The sequence below is a fragment of the Anabrus simplex genome, chromosome 5, assembly GCF_040414725.1.
Source record: "Anabrus simplex isolate iqAnaSimp1 chromosome 5, ASM4041472v1, whole genome shotgun sequence".
In the NCBI taxonomy this organism is placed as follows: Eukaryota; Metazoa; Arthropoda; class Insecta; order Orthoptera; family Tettigoniidae; genus Anabrus; species Anabrus simplex.
In genome coordinates, this window is record NC_090269.1 from 255,377,715 (window position 1) to 255,391,117 (window position 13,403).

A 13,403-nucleotide genomic window follows, 5' to 3' on the forward strand; every position below is an offset into this window, starting at 1 on the left:
TTTATTTCCACTTTTCTCATCCCCCTTTCTATTGTCCTCTCCAATATTTTGGCTACTTGCAACAACAGTATAATGCCTTGATAACTGTCACATACCTTCCTGTCACCTTTCTTAAATACTGGTATTATTACACTATATACACCTTAGTAGGCTAAATAACCAATGTAGACCAATACATACCTGTCAACCCTTCCGATTTATCCGGAAACTTTGTTTTTTTTTAACTCATCTTCTGAAATTCTGATTTATTTTTAATTCGTCCCATTTTTGACCAATATAACCTCCAGTACGGTCAGTGCTCTTCCCCTAGGATAAAGGATAAATTCTTATGTGCTTGTGTAATTTACCCAACCTCATTTTCAAGAGTATTTATTTGATGCTTTATTTCGTGAGTGTATCGTCTGTTGCCTGTGTGTATCATGTTTTCTGCTCACTGCAGCAGCATGTGTGCTTTATGACTGGCGATTCGGGACAACAGTCATCCTACAAGCAAGAGAGGCTAGCACGCACTAGCGATTCAGTTAATCAGCACGAAAGAATGAGTTTCTTATTGCATGGTTCGTGCATATTAACATCGTTTCTGTGCATAATTTTGTTGGAGTTGCAGGCCACGTGTTTTTCTAGCAGTTCTGTGCTTTTCCCCATGTCAAAGTCATATATTAATAATGTATGAGACATGCTGATCTGTTTTGTATGTGGTAGTTCCGCGTATGTCAGTGCATTTTATTCATTCTTACTTCATAATTTTAATGAGTTGAATGTATTTCAGGGAGTTGTGTCTGTGAGAGTTTCTGGTATTTTCTCTTCATGTTATGGCCAGAAAACATAACAAAAGTTATCTCCAAGTGTTCAGAGATCCCTATAAAATTAAATTTCCATAATTTATCAGTCTAATAAAGAACCTATTATGCATTTTGTTGTGTGTGTTGGTGTGATATAAATACAGTGGAACCTCAATATCTTGAATCACCATGTGAGATAAATTTTATTTCGAGTTATCAAAATTTTGAGATATATATATAATACCGATTTTGAGCACTTATAGCATATAATTGAATCATGTATATCTATGGGCTTTTACTGAATACATTATTTTTAACAGTACTTAAAAATATTTTTTAAAATTTTATTTCATTTCAATATAGGCACCTGAGCCAAGGCTCTTCTTGGTGCAATATAAATATATTACAATGGCACCTATATTCACAATGTAATTACAAAATAAAATACAGTAAATATATAATTTAATATGAGTAATAGATAAGATAGGACAAAGCTTCATAAACATAATTGCCATACTACTTTAAGTATTTAGTTACATTACTTTTAAAAATAGATGAAGTTGGTAAAATATACAAAGAAACTCCTCCTCCCTTCACGTTGAAACTTCTCATCAGTACCACGCAGCCAAGTTTCGTAAATGGAGCTAGTTCCCAGCTTCACTGTAACCCTTTCTTTACTTGTTAGGTAACTGTTCCTCACAAACCACAAATGCCATATTGCACCGTTAATGTTGCAGAAAATTCAAGTTGCAGAGTATTTTTTGCTTCAAGGGAGGAAATGTTTGCTTCAAGAAATCGAGAAATTTTGTGTAACTGAATTTCGAGTGATAGAGAAATAAATACACGTGAAGAATGAGGCAAACGGTCAGAAAATTTCAGTTACTTTGAGATACTGAAAATTTGAGTAATGGAGGTTCGAGATATTGAGGTTCCACTGCATTATTCTTCGTCTCTATGTGTCATAAAGGAGAGTGATTAGGTACATTTTTATGTTTTTTTAGTTAAAGATTTTAAATTTAATGGTCAATTCACATTGTAACTGTAGATATGTATGCCTTTTACCCTGTCCTTTTTTCACTTAGACCATGGCGCAATATATGTGATGAAATCCTAGAATTAAAAATCTTCCTATTTTTGATTTCTAAACGTTGGCAGCTATGCCAATAGGTCCTGCTGCTGTTATCATTTCCACACATGTTTCAACCATCCAGCTGCTTTACCTGTTTCCATTCTTCATTTCTGGATCATCCTCATTTACCACTACACTCTGTTCTGCATCATTTCTCACATTCAGGAGTTTATTGAAATAGTCTTTCAACCTATTCTTTATCACTTCTTGGTCTGTTATTACATTTCCACTTTCTACCTTCACTTGTTTTGTGTAGATTTTTCTTTTTTCTTTTTTTTTTTATCAAACCATACAAAATCATTTTTTCACCATTTACATTCTTTCCAACTCCTGTGTGAATCTCTCTCAACATTTTTCTTTTTCTCATTTACCCCTTTTTTACACTTACTTTTAATTTTCTGATTCTTAACCCTCTTAGAGCCAGGAGCCGATCTGGTTGGCCATTTGCCACCAGCCGGAAGAGGCCAGCACTCTGCCTCCACTCTGCTAGAGTAAAATGCCAGGCCGTTTTTAGTGGAAGTACATGCATTTTAAAATTTGCATATATCTATCGTTGTACGGCAAAGACCGGCAAGAAATTTTCTCCATGTCAACTACATAGAAGAAGCAACTGATGAGTGATATAAAGAATTTAAAATGTTTTAGTGTTGATATTAAAGTTGTTGATAATTATTTTCAATAAAAGGAAAACATTTTTACACTTTCTGTCTCAATATCTACTTTGAATGAAAAAGTCATTTGCAATACAGCAGTATAAACATATTGATATATAATATATTTCTGAATATAATTCTATAAAATAATTCTTTTAAATGAGAAAAATATAAAGAATAACAATAAAAATTCAAACATATGTCACCAGTATAAACAAGATAATTTTACTCCCCGATAAAATTTGTGTATATATATTGAAACGGGAATGCCCTGCGAGCATTTGCATTCATGTATTTCTTGAGAGGAACTCACTAACACCCAGCTGTGTGCATTCAAAATGAGCGCCGAGCGCGCAGGCATTGTGGGAGACAGCATGCAAGCAAACACTGCTCCAGAGTGCCAGCCAAGGCCAAGTGACGTCACACCGAAAGTTCTCTTCAGTTCTATGGCATTTCATCACGAACGGAAGGTTAAATCATAATTTCGAGAACGTCACCTTGTAGGCCTGGACAATAAATGCTAATAACCAAAATTTCATTAAAATCGGCGGAAGGATGGCCGAGATATGATTTTTTTAAGATGCTCACATTTACAGTCTCGCCGTCCGACATTCGGCAACAAAAGGAAGTCGCCAGCCTTGAGTGGGTCAGTGTGTCACTGGATGTGTCAGTGTGTGTGCGAGCAAGCACATCGCCGTGAACCAGTCACCTCACTATGTGATACGGTTCGTTACTCTGTCCGGCTGAGGACCAGGGTTCGAAAGTACTTAATACTGGTGTTGAAAGCCTTCTCTGTGGATTCTAACTTCGCGTGTAAGCGAAAGCTTATTCTCGTTAATATCAGTCTGTCAAGCCGTGTAACTTCATTTCGTTTTGAGAATTGTGTGATTGAAGAAACTGTACATTTTGAAACTGTGCTTAAAGGACTTAGGGCATAAAGACTGTACTTTGGTTGTTTTCTCTACAAGAGACTGTGTTAGGCTATCTCGTGAAATTGTGCCCTAGTGACTGAACAGTTCTTTTATGGACAGTGCAGTGTCTCTTTATTTCGTAAAGAACAGTACCTACTTTTCTTTCAAAGACTATGTCAATCACTCCGTGAGAAAAACAGTGTCAACATTTTCTTTGCATAAAACTGTGCCAATCTTCATTTCTAAAAGACTGTGTCAATCCATTTCACAGAACTGTGCTCATATTTACTTTCATAAAACTGTGCCGATATTTCCTTTCAAGGACAGTGCTGATTCGTGGAATATGGTACCTTTATTTCTTTTCGAGGGACTATGTCAATTTCCCTCATAAAGACTATGTCTGAATTTACGTGTAATATTATGCCTCAGTGATAATTTTACCTCTGCGAAGTTACGAGATTTTTTTAAAGACCGAGTCGTAACAGAACTTGGTTCTCTTTCACAAGACTGTCATAAACTGTTTCTTTCTGTTTTCGCAGAAGCTTTAATGTATTTATACGAGTGTGTGTGTGCTAGGACATTGCATATACTCGTTGCAAACAGTGCAGAGACTGTGTCCAAAGGACTTAATTTAGTTTCTTTTGAGATTGAGTGAAGCGCTAAACTATCGCATCTCAGAAAGTTCCAGGTTATTTTCATTGCTTATTATTTCAAGTTCGATAGTGCCTTTTGCATTATTCTCACAGAACTGTGACTTTGAATTCATCTTTTTTTTTCAAAAGTGCGTCCAACACCATTTACTGTGGAACCTATTCGACCAGCAAACCGTGTCTCGCCTTAATTCGCAGTGCAGTGCGGTAGAGAAGTGTCGTATCAGATTCCATTGACATTCTGTGCGAAAGTTCTACATTTCTCTGCTCCTTTCATAGGACTTTGTGGAATACAAAAACTTAACAACTATTCCACGCTGCACTATCATCAGACGACCGCTCCAGGTTCGAGTCCCCGTCAACATCAAGGGCTGACAACAGCCGTGGGTCAACTCCAACAACGTGGGACGACTTTGACGACGTGGGACGACGCCGGCGCCGACGACGGGAGATGACGCCTCCTCCGCATCTTCAAGGGCATTCTAACTATTCGTCTGTAAAAGGTGATATAATTTCTATGCATTTCTTTTGAATAAACTGCAAGTTCCACTTTAAATATGAACTTATTTCACTACCCTTCTCTCATACTCTCTAAAGCACGAACCATACACGCCTTGGCGTTATCCATGCTCTCCGCAAAACTGAAGTACGGGCATTCCTGTTTCAATATTTCGATGTATGGTAAATAACGACAAGAAATTTTCTACGTGTGGACTACAAAGAATAAAAAAATATTCTGAGTTATCAAAATACATAGTTTATATTTTCAGGAAAGAACATTTTCTCACTTTGTGTTTCAGTATCTATTTGAAAGAAAAGACATTTTCAAAAAAAAAAAAAAAAAAAAAGAATATACATAATTAAAAAAACTTATGGTGCTAGAGCCCTAATGACCGGGCGAGTTGGCCGTGCGCGTAGAGGCGCGCGGCTGTGAGCTTGCATCCGGGAGATAGTAGGTTCGAATCCCACTATCGGCAGCCCTGAAAATGGTTTTCCGTGGTTTCCCATTTTCACACCAGGCAAATGCTGGGGCTGTACCTTAATTAAGGCCACGGCCGCTTCCTTCCAACTCCTAGGCCTTTCCTATCCCATCGTCGCCATAAGACCTATCTGTGTCGGTGCGACGTAAAGCCCCTAGCAAAAAAAAAAAAAAGAGCCCTAATGAGCCTTGGCCTAACAAGCGATCACTGTTCAGTGCGAATGCTTGCAGTATACAATGTGACAAATCCTCTCGGTCGTCATTCTTGGATTTCTAGACTTGGATTGCCATCTCACAGTCAGATAGCTCCTCAGTTGTAGTCACTTCGGCTGAGTAGCCTCGAACCAACCCTCAGGTTCAGGTAAAAGTCCCTGACCTGGCCGGGAATCAAACATGTGCCCTCCGGGTGAAAAGCAGGCATGCTACACCTGGCACGCGAGGACCAGCATATTCACAACTAAATATTTTCCACCTTGTTGGTACACTAAATTGCTTAAGGCAACTTATTGGTTAAAAGTGGTACATGTTTTGTATATTATCAACATATTCAGCCATGTAACACTGTTTAGATGAAATGTCCTTAAAATTCCTCTGAAGCATTGATACTTTGTCATTATATGAATGTTTCATCTAAACAGTGTTATGTGGCTGAAGATGTTGATAATATACGAAACATGTACCACTTGTAACCAATAAGTTGCCTTAAGCAGTTTAGTGTATTGACAGGGTGGAAAATAAAAGATATTTAGTTGTGAATCTGTTTAAGTGCGATGTGGACCATGAAGCTGATTTTATATAAAGACCAGCATAATATCAATATAAAGGTTTGTTATTGGACATTATAAATTTTCCAGCTAACTCATTCTTGGTTGCCTGCGTTTCACCCTCGTGTGCTAAGTTGGGCTCATCAGTTGGTACTTACCACATCCACCAAGACAGATGGCTAGTGCATACCGTGGAGGTAAGTAAGTAAGTAAAGGAAGTTATTTCAATTCTTGTCTCAAGGACAAGCGGGCTATCAGCTGAACAAGCAGCTCTTAGGCCATAGAGTATGATTTTGAAACACGTGATTGAATGTAAAACTGAGAAGTATGTGTCGTACATACTGAGGAGAGGAAGGGATATATAGAATTTAGCACAGGGGCAACCATGAAAACAGCAAGGGGATCCCAGAGCAGACCCGCATCCCACCCCGCCCAAGCTTTCCCTCAACGAAAGAGCTCCGTTTATTTCCAATGAAATCAATACTTTGTATACAAGAAAAATACAGTAAAACAAGGTGATAAACATGGGCAAAATAAATTGATAGAAAAGTATTTAAGCATTTGAAATATCAGAAAATTAAAGTCCACCTTGACGTTCTAACAGAGAAGTATATCACATAAATAACACAAACAAATTGAACGACGTGAAATATTGTCCATCTTGATGTTAATTGTTAATTATACACAGAAAGAAGGGAAATAAGAGTCCAGCTTGAAGTGAAATAACAAAAATAACATCACATAGAGGATACAACAGAATCAACTTATGTAATGTAGCATCCATCGTGATGTATAAACATTGAATTTATACAGAAAATATAATGGAAATAAAGTCTATCTTGAAGAGAGTAACAACATAAGATCACTGAAATAAAGCATTTAAAGCAACAGGATAATGATTTGTGCGTTCACAGAGTATTCACATGAGTGTTGGGGTACACATAAAATAGTAAGTTTCCAAGGGAATATAAACATTAAACATTACAAGTGAACATAGGTTAGTTTCAGAAAGAGTGGCAACATGTTGAAGATGCAAATGGGGGAAACACACACTAAGAAAACAAATGGAACACACTGCGAAAGAGAAGAAATATTAAATCACACCAATAGAAAAATAAATATATCCATACGTGAACTATGTAGGCAGATATAAGGCGAAAACGGAAAGTATAAGAAAAATACACACTGCACTGCACTGTACAAAGCACTTGAGAGCGCTTGTAGTGTTATTGTCAGTAGGTGGCAGAGACACGTGCCACCGCAGCCAGGAGCAAGTCAAGAGCATCGAACTGAACTTCTATTTAAAGTTGATATTGAAATCAGTAAGACTGCAGTCTTAGGAGGTGAGTGGAAGCTAAGTTAAGGCCGGAAATAAATGAGAATTAGCAGGAGTGTGGGTATCATGTAAAATAGAAGTGGCAAGAGGGGACAGAGTAAGGGCTTCCTTAATAAGTGGATTATTATAGATGTTACCATTAGTAAGATACTTTAAACGTAATGTATGAAGGTGAGTGAGGATATGAGGGAAAGTGTTGTACGGTTGAAAATGAGTGGAGGGGGTATCGAAGGGAAGTCGGAAAGTGTTGTAGGTTGAAAATGAGCGGAGGGAGTATCGAAGGGAAGTCGGTAGGCAATACGGATAGCGTGGTGATCAAGTCGAGTGAGTCGTGCATAGTCTGTAGGGTAAGTCATAATTCATGTCAAAGAGGCGTACGTGATTAAGGGACGGATAAGGAATTTATAAAGAGTAAGAATATGAGGGGGTTTAAGTCCCCACGAGGAACCTATAAGAGATCATAGAACATGGAAATGATTAAGGGCTTTTCTGTGGATCGAGGCGAGATGGCGGGTCCATTTAAAGTTATTTTGAAACTGAATTCCAAGGTACGTAAGTAGTTGGGTTTCGACAAGTGGAACATTATACATGGTGAGGCGGAGGTGATGACTAATGAGACGAATAGGGGACTTGGTACGAAATACAATATAGTGAGTTTGAGTGGGGTTTACAGACAAAAGCCAAGAATTGAGCCATGATTCTAAGGTATCGAGGTATTGTTGGATCTTGTTGGACGGAGAAGTGAAAGATGGACACACAGCAAGGACAGCAAGGTCTTCAGCATATTGATATAGGCGGAGGGGTGGGGTCGGGTGGAGAATATCGTAAGTATACAAGATATAAAGCAAGGGGGAAAGCGGGGAGCCTTGAGCTACACCAGAAGTAATCGGAAAACTTCTGTAAGAATGGGTGCCGTGAATGGAAATGGTGGTGGTTCTACATTTAAGATAATTAAATGTGAGGCGGGGAATAGTGGCAGGTAAAGGCAAATGGGAAAGTTTGTAGATAAGACCTTGATGCCAAACAGAATCAAAGGCCTTATTGACATTGAGACAGACAAGAGCAGTGGCACGGTGGGTTTTGAGATAGGTATCTAGAGAGGACGTAATATGAAATAGATGATCGTGGGTGGAAAAATGGGGTCGAAAACCAGCTTGAGAAGTAGTGAGGAGATGGAGGGAGTGTAAATAGCGGGATATTTGATGACACAGGATTGGCATGACCCCAATGAGAGGAGAACAGGCCGTATGTTACATAGTATTATAGATAGTGCAGAGGAGGTGGATGAGAATGAGAGGGGCTTAACGAATGTGGCGGTAAGTGATACAATCGGAGCCGGGAGCGGTATTTCATTTATGAAGAATGAATTACTGGATTTCAGAGGGAGTAATAAAAGCATTTAAAGGGTGGGAAAAATCAACATCACGAAAATGGGAGGAGGGTTGAAAATGGGGAAGGTTAGGGTCACAATGTTGAAGAATGGTAGGTTCATCAGGATTAATAAAGTGAGGAGATGTAGATAGAGAGAAGACAGTAGAAAAGTGGTCAGCAAAGACGTCGGCTTTTTTCTTTCATAGTCGTAGGTGGGGTGGAGTGAGTAAGAATGGGGTATGTAGGAGAGGATCTACCAGTCTTAGTCAGGTGGCGGAAAGTTGTCCAGAAGTTACGTGAATCGTGCATGTCAGAAAGAGTGTTACAAGAAGTAGTCCAATGTTTCTTTTTAATAGCTTTAATATACGAACGAGCATGTCGGAGGGTACGTTGATGTTCAGGTAAAGTTGTCAGGTCATGAGTTCGGAGGTACGAGTGGTATAGGTCATGGGCTTATGTAAGAAGGGTTAAGGCTTTAGGGGGAATAGGCGGTTTAGTAGGGTGATAAGAATGATAGGGTATATGAAGTGCGTCAGCTGTTTGGAGAGCATGTTCGACCTGGTGAATGAGTGAGAGAAGGTTGGGAAGGGAGGTGGGAGGGGGAGAGTTCATGAGGAGGTCAGTAATCGTATTCCAATAATTAGTCCAATTAGTTTGGGAAAAACGTCTGGTAGGTGGTGGATGGGAAAAGTCAGAGCGGGTTGAGTAAGACAGATGCGGAAAGGTAAGGAGTACAGGGAGATGATCGGAATCGACATAAAGTAGTTTATCAATGGTGAGATTAGTGGAAAGGGAAGGGGAGAGGATTAAAGCATCAGGGGTAGATTTGGAAATTGGGTGGGTGTGGAAAGGGAAAGGAATCTGCATGGCCCAGATGGAAGAAAGTAAATTAACATAATCAGTTGTTTGAGAGACATTATAAGTGTTAACATTAATATCAGCAATGAAAATATTATTAGTGAATTCTGAGTCGATATAACGAATGAAATCTAGAGGGGGCAGAGTACGAGGTGGGAGATAAAGTGTGACGATTACAAGAGAAGAATTATTGGGAAGAAAAGTTTCAAGTATGAGATATTCATAAAAATTATTAGGAAAAGTATAAAAATGAAGTTTACTAGTAACATGCCATTTAAGGCCAATGGCTACACCACCATGGGCCTCAAAATGTCGATCAGCTCTATAAAAGCAGTAGTGAGAAAAATGGGGCTGTTGTAATGAGGTCAGAAAGGTTTCATTTAGCACAAAGATATCCGGGTCATACAGATTAAGGGATAGGTCCAGAAGATCCCGATGGGCAGAAACAGAGCAGATATTAGTATAATATAACGTCAATTTAACCTATCAAAGGGACGGCATTTAGGGAGAAAAATGCAAAATTCATTTTATTCCCTGAATATGCGACGTCAAGATGCGTGTTAAAGACCAACCGGGTGGCCAAGGATGTGGGGGCAGTTAAAAGGGAGGATGTTTTGGAGGACCATGGTTAGAAAACGAATAATGTTTTCGGTGTATGGTGCAGGAAGGGAAGAGGAGGGGCGGGGGTAGGGAGATCCTGTGAGATAAGAGGGACGACAGATTCAAGGTGAGCAGGATCAGGAGCAGGGGCAGGTCAGGACTTGCACTTGAAAGAAAAAGAAGGATGGGGCTGAGAACAATTAGCACACTTGGGAGTAGCCTTATTCTGACAACTAGCAGTGGGGTGCTCCTGACTACAGATAGCACATACCTGAGCCTGGATACATGGCGCGCCTTGAGGATGGTCGTAGCGCTGGCACCGCTCACACCGGATCTTCTGGGGCAGCGCCGAGCGAGACGGCTCCACACGGTGACGGGCGCTGTAGATGACAGCACCATTTTGCAGGGTGGCGACATCATGGGATAGAATCCGGATAAAAGATGTTGGTCCTTTAGCGTTGCGGATACGCACCACCTTGAAGATATGATGGCCCTCCATTTGCAGCTGGGCGGCCACCTCGTCGTCAGTCCAATCTCGATCGGCCCAATACGCCACAACAGAGTGAATGGGCGAGGGCTGAGAGGGCGGAGCGGGGCGTCATGCTGGTGTCTGCTGTGTGATGTTGACCGCTAGTGCTTGTTTCCCAAAGTGCTCCAAGCCGATCATTGTAGTTAGGTGAAAATAGAAAGTTTGGGAGGTTTTAAGGTTAAAATAACCATCCCGAGTTCTTTGGATTTCCAGATTATAGTCTGCGTAGTTCCGAGTGAACCTGGTGATGATGGTGTGTAGAGCTCGACTGTTGGCCTTGTCAGAATCCACGTGCATCAATTTAGTGACGTAGAATGGTTGAGGCGGTAGTGGAAGAGGGTGGACGACGCTGCGCTGCCGGATGGAAGGGGCCAAAGCCGGGTTTTTGGTGGCCTGGGCATAGCTGCGAACATTCGTTGGCATATACGGCTGAGCAGTGCTGGGCGAGCGAGGTGGCAGATGGAAATCAGCCACCATAGAAGCATTGTCAAGATAATTCAGACGTTGAATTCCTATGTCACTAGAGATGGATGGCTGGTGCAGAATAGAGCTCGGCAAGGTGTATGTCGAGCCCAGGGAAGAAGCAAATGCAGAAGCATCTCCACAATGCTTCTTCTGGTCGGAGTCCATATCCTGATTTTTCTGTCGAGAGAGCTTTCCCTGCTCAATGGCCATATCAGGTGAAGGAGACCTAGAACGTTCAGCCATCAAAGTTTCTAGAAGTGTGGAGTTCCTTGTAGCAGAAAAAGATGTTCTGGAAACGTCTTGAGGTGTAGAAGTGGCTTCCACTGGAAAGTCCTGGAAAGTTCTAGAATGTGCGGCAATTTGACAACGTAGCATCCACTGACCGACAATATATAGGGTGTCCATGGAGGCCACTGCGTAGGCTACTTGAAGCCACCAGCAGTGCCAATGCATTATGAGAGACATTGTCTCATTTCCAAAAATCGATGCCTGCCCGGCCATCAGATGATGTAGATGTTGATTCCCATAGGGCACTGCTGGTGGCTTCAAGTAGCCTATGCAGTGGCCTCCACGGTATGCACTAGCCATGCGTCTTGGTGGGTGTGCTAAGTACCAACTGATGAGCCCAACTTAGCACACGAGGGTGAAACGCAGGCAACCAAGAATGAGTTAGCTGGAAAATTTATAATGTCCAATAATGGACCATTATATCGGTATTATAAATCTACTCATTCAGGATAAATATTTCATGTTCCCTATGGGAATCAACATCTACATCATCAGGACCAGCATATGCGTTATAATGGAGAATTTATTTCTGAACGGAATTCTATAAAATAATTACTCAGAATGACAGAAAGAGAAACAATAAAAATACAAATTCAAATACATATCACTAGTAGAAATAAGGAAAATGACAAGATAATTTTACTCATCAAAAATTGTTGAGCTGAAGACTTACCACCAGATAATTCTATGTTGTTGTCCAAAGTTTTAGACCACTATTGAAGCACTTAGGAGTATGGTTGTATATTTACACTAACAGATAACTAACATTTACCAGTAACACTAATAGGAACTATACAGAAAATAAAAATATTTAAGCCAAATGCAACTTTTAATTGTAGCGTGCCTCCAATATCGAGATCGGGAATTGGGTGACAGTTCCATCAGTTCATTACATGTAAGGAGTTGGTCAGCATAGCGATTGGTCTCTGACTATAAGAATCAGCAGAGTGAAAGTAAAAAATATATTGAAGTATAATATGCTGCAAAAATCAGATGAAGGGGCATGTTTAGATCCAGGAATTTCCATGAAGGAGACAGAAGATTAAGGAATGTTACCAGATTCATTGGTAGAAATTTCCATAAAATGTTCTCCAGAGACATTATCATCATCATCTTTGTCATCACTAGTTTCACCTACCACCATATTCACAGTAGCTTTAGTGTCGTTTGAAACAAATAAACGTATCTTCTTTAGCTGCAGTGATCCAGGGGGCATGTCTGGTATAATTTTGTCACCACTCTCTGAACTAAATTCACTACTGCTGTCCGATAACAAAACTTTGCAATGTTCCAAATACTCCATTCATTTATCATCAACAATACCCACTGAAAAAACATCATGTGAAACCCTTGCCATTTTGTTCTCACAAATCCACTCTGTGCAAGGAAGCAATCTCTTACTGACCAATTAGCGGCATTTCTAAACACAGGAAATGACTGTTGTGAAATCTGGAACACCCTCCTAAAACTGCCAAAGCAATGTCATGTATGCAATAACCTGTAGCCCCTTCCCTATAGGTTGTCACAAAAGTATGCACATCACTATACTGTAGGTTGCCACAAAATTACATATATCATAGAATTTTCTGCTGGCCAATGTAAATGGCACTGGCAACTTCCGACTGGATTTTTAAAGGCCGACCTCATCGGCTTTGGCAATTTAAAGAGCTGGTTCTTGCACTACTACCAGGCTCAAAGAGGGTTAATCTTATTTTCTTCTTTCCTATCTCTGTTCCATTCTTGCCATGCTTTCTTCTTTTGTTTAATAACCTCCTTCACCTTTTCATTCCATCAAGGTGTCTCCTTTTCCTTCACTCTCACTGAAGTTCTGCCACACATCATCTCTGCACAGCCTATAAATGTGTTTTTAAATTTGGTCCATTCTTCTTCTACACTTTCTATTTCTGTCAAAGGATGTGCTGTTTTAATTCCTCTTGAAATTTCTCTTGAGTTCCTTTGTCTTTTAATTTCCATACTTTTATTTTCTTCTGTCTTATTTCTTTTACTCTCACATTTTTACCTATTTTTAATTTTGGTACCACTACTCTGTGGTCTCATCAAATGCCTCACCTGGTAGTGCTGTTACAT

The 13,403-nt window shown here is 40.0% G+C and overlaps 1 protein-coding gene across 1 annotated transcript in view; it reads left to right on the forward strand.

The window, feature by feature from the left end:
- Dhc16F (Dynein heavy chain at 16F) overlaps positions 1-13,403 on the forward strand; it is a 1,052,459-nt gene that overhangs the window by 939,655 nt on the left and 99,401 nt on the right. The gene's annotated exons all lie outside the window — the stretch shown is intronic.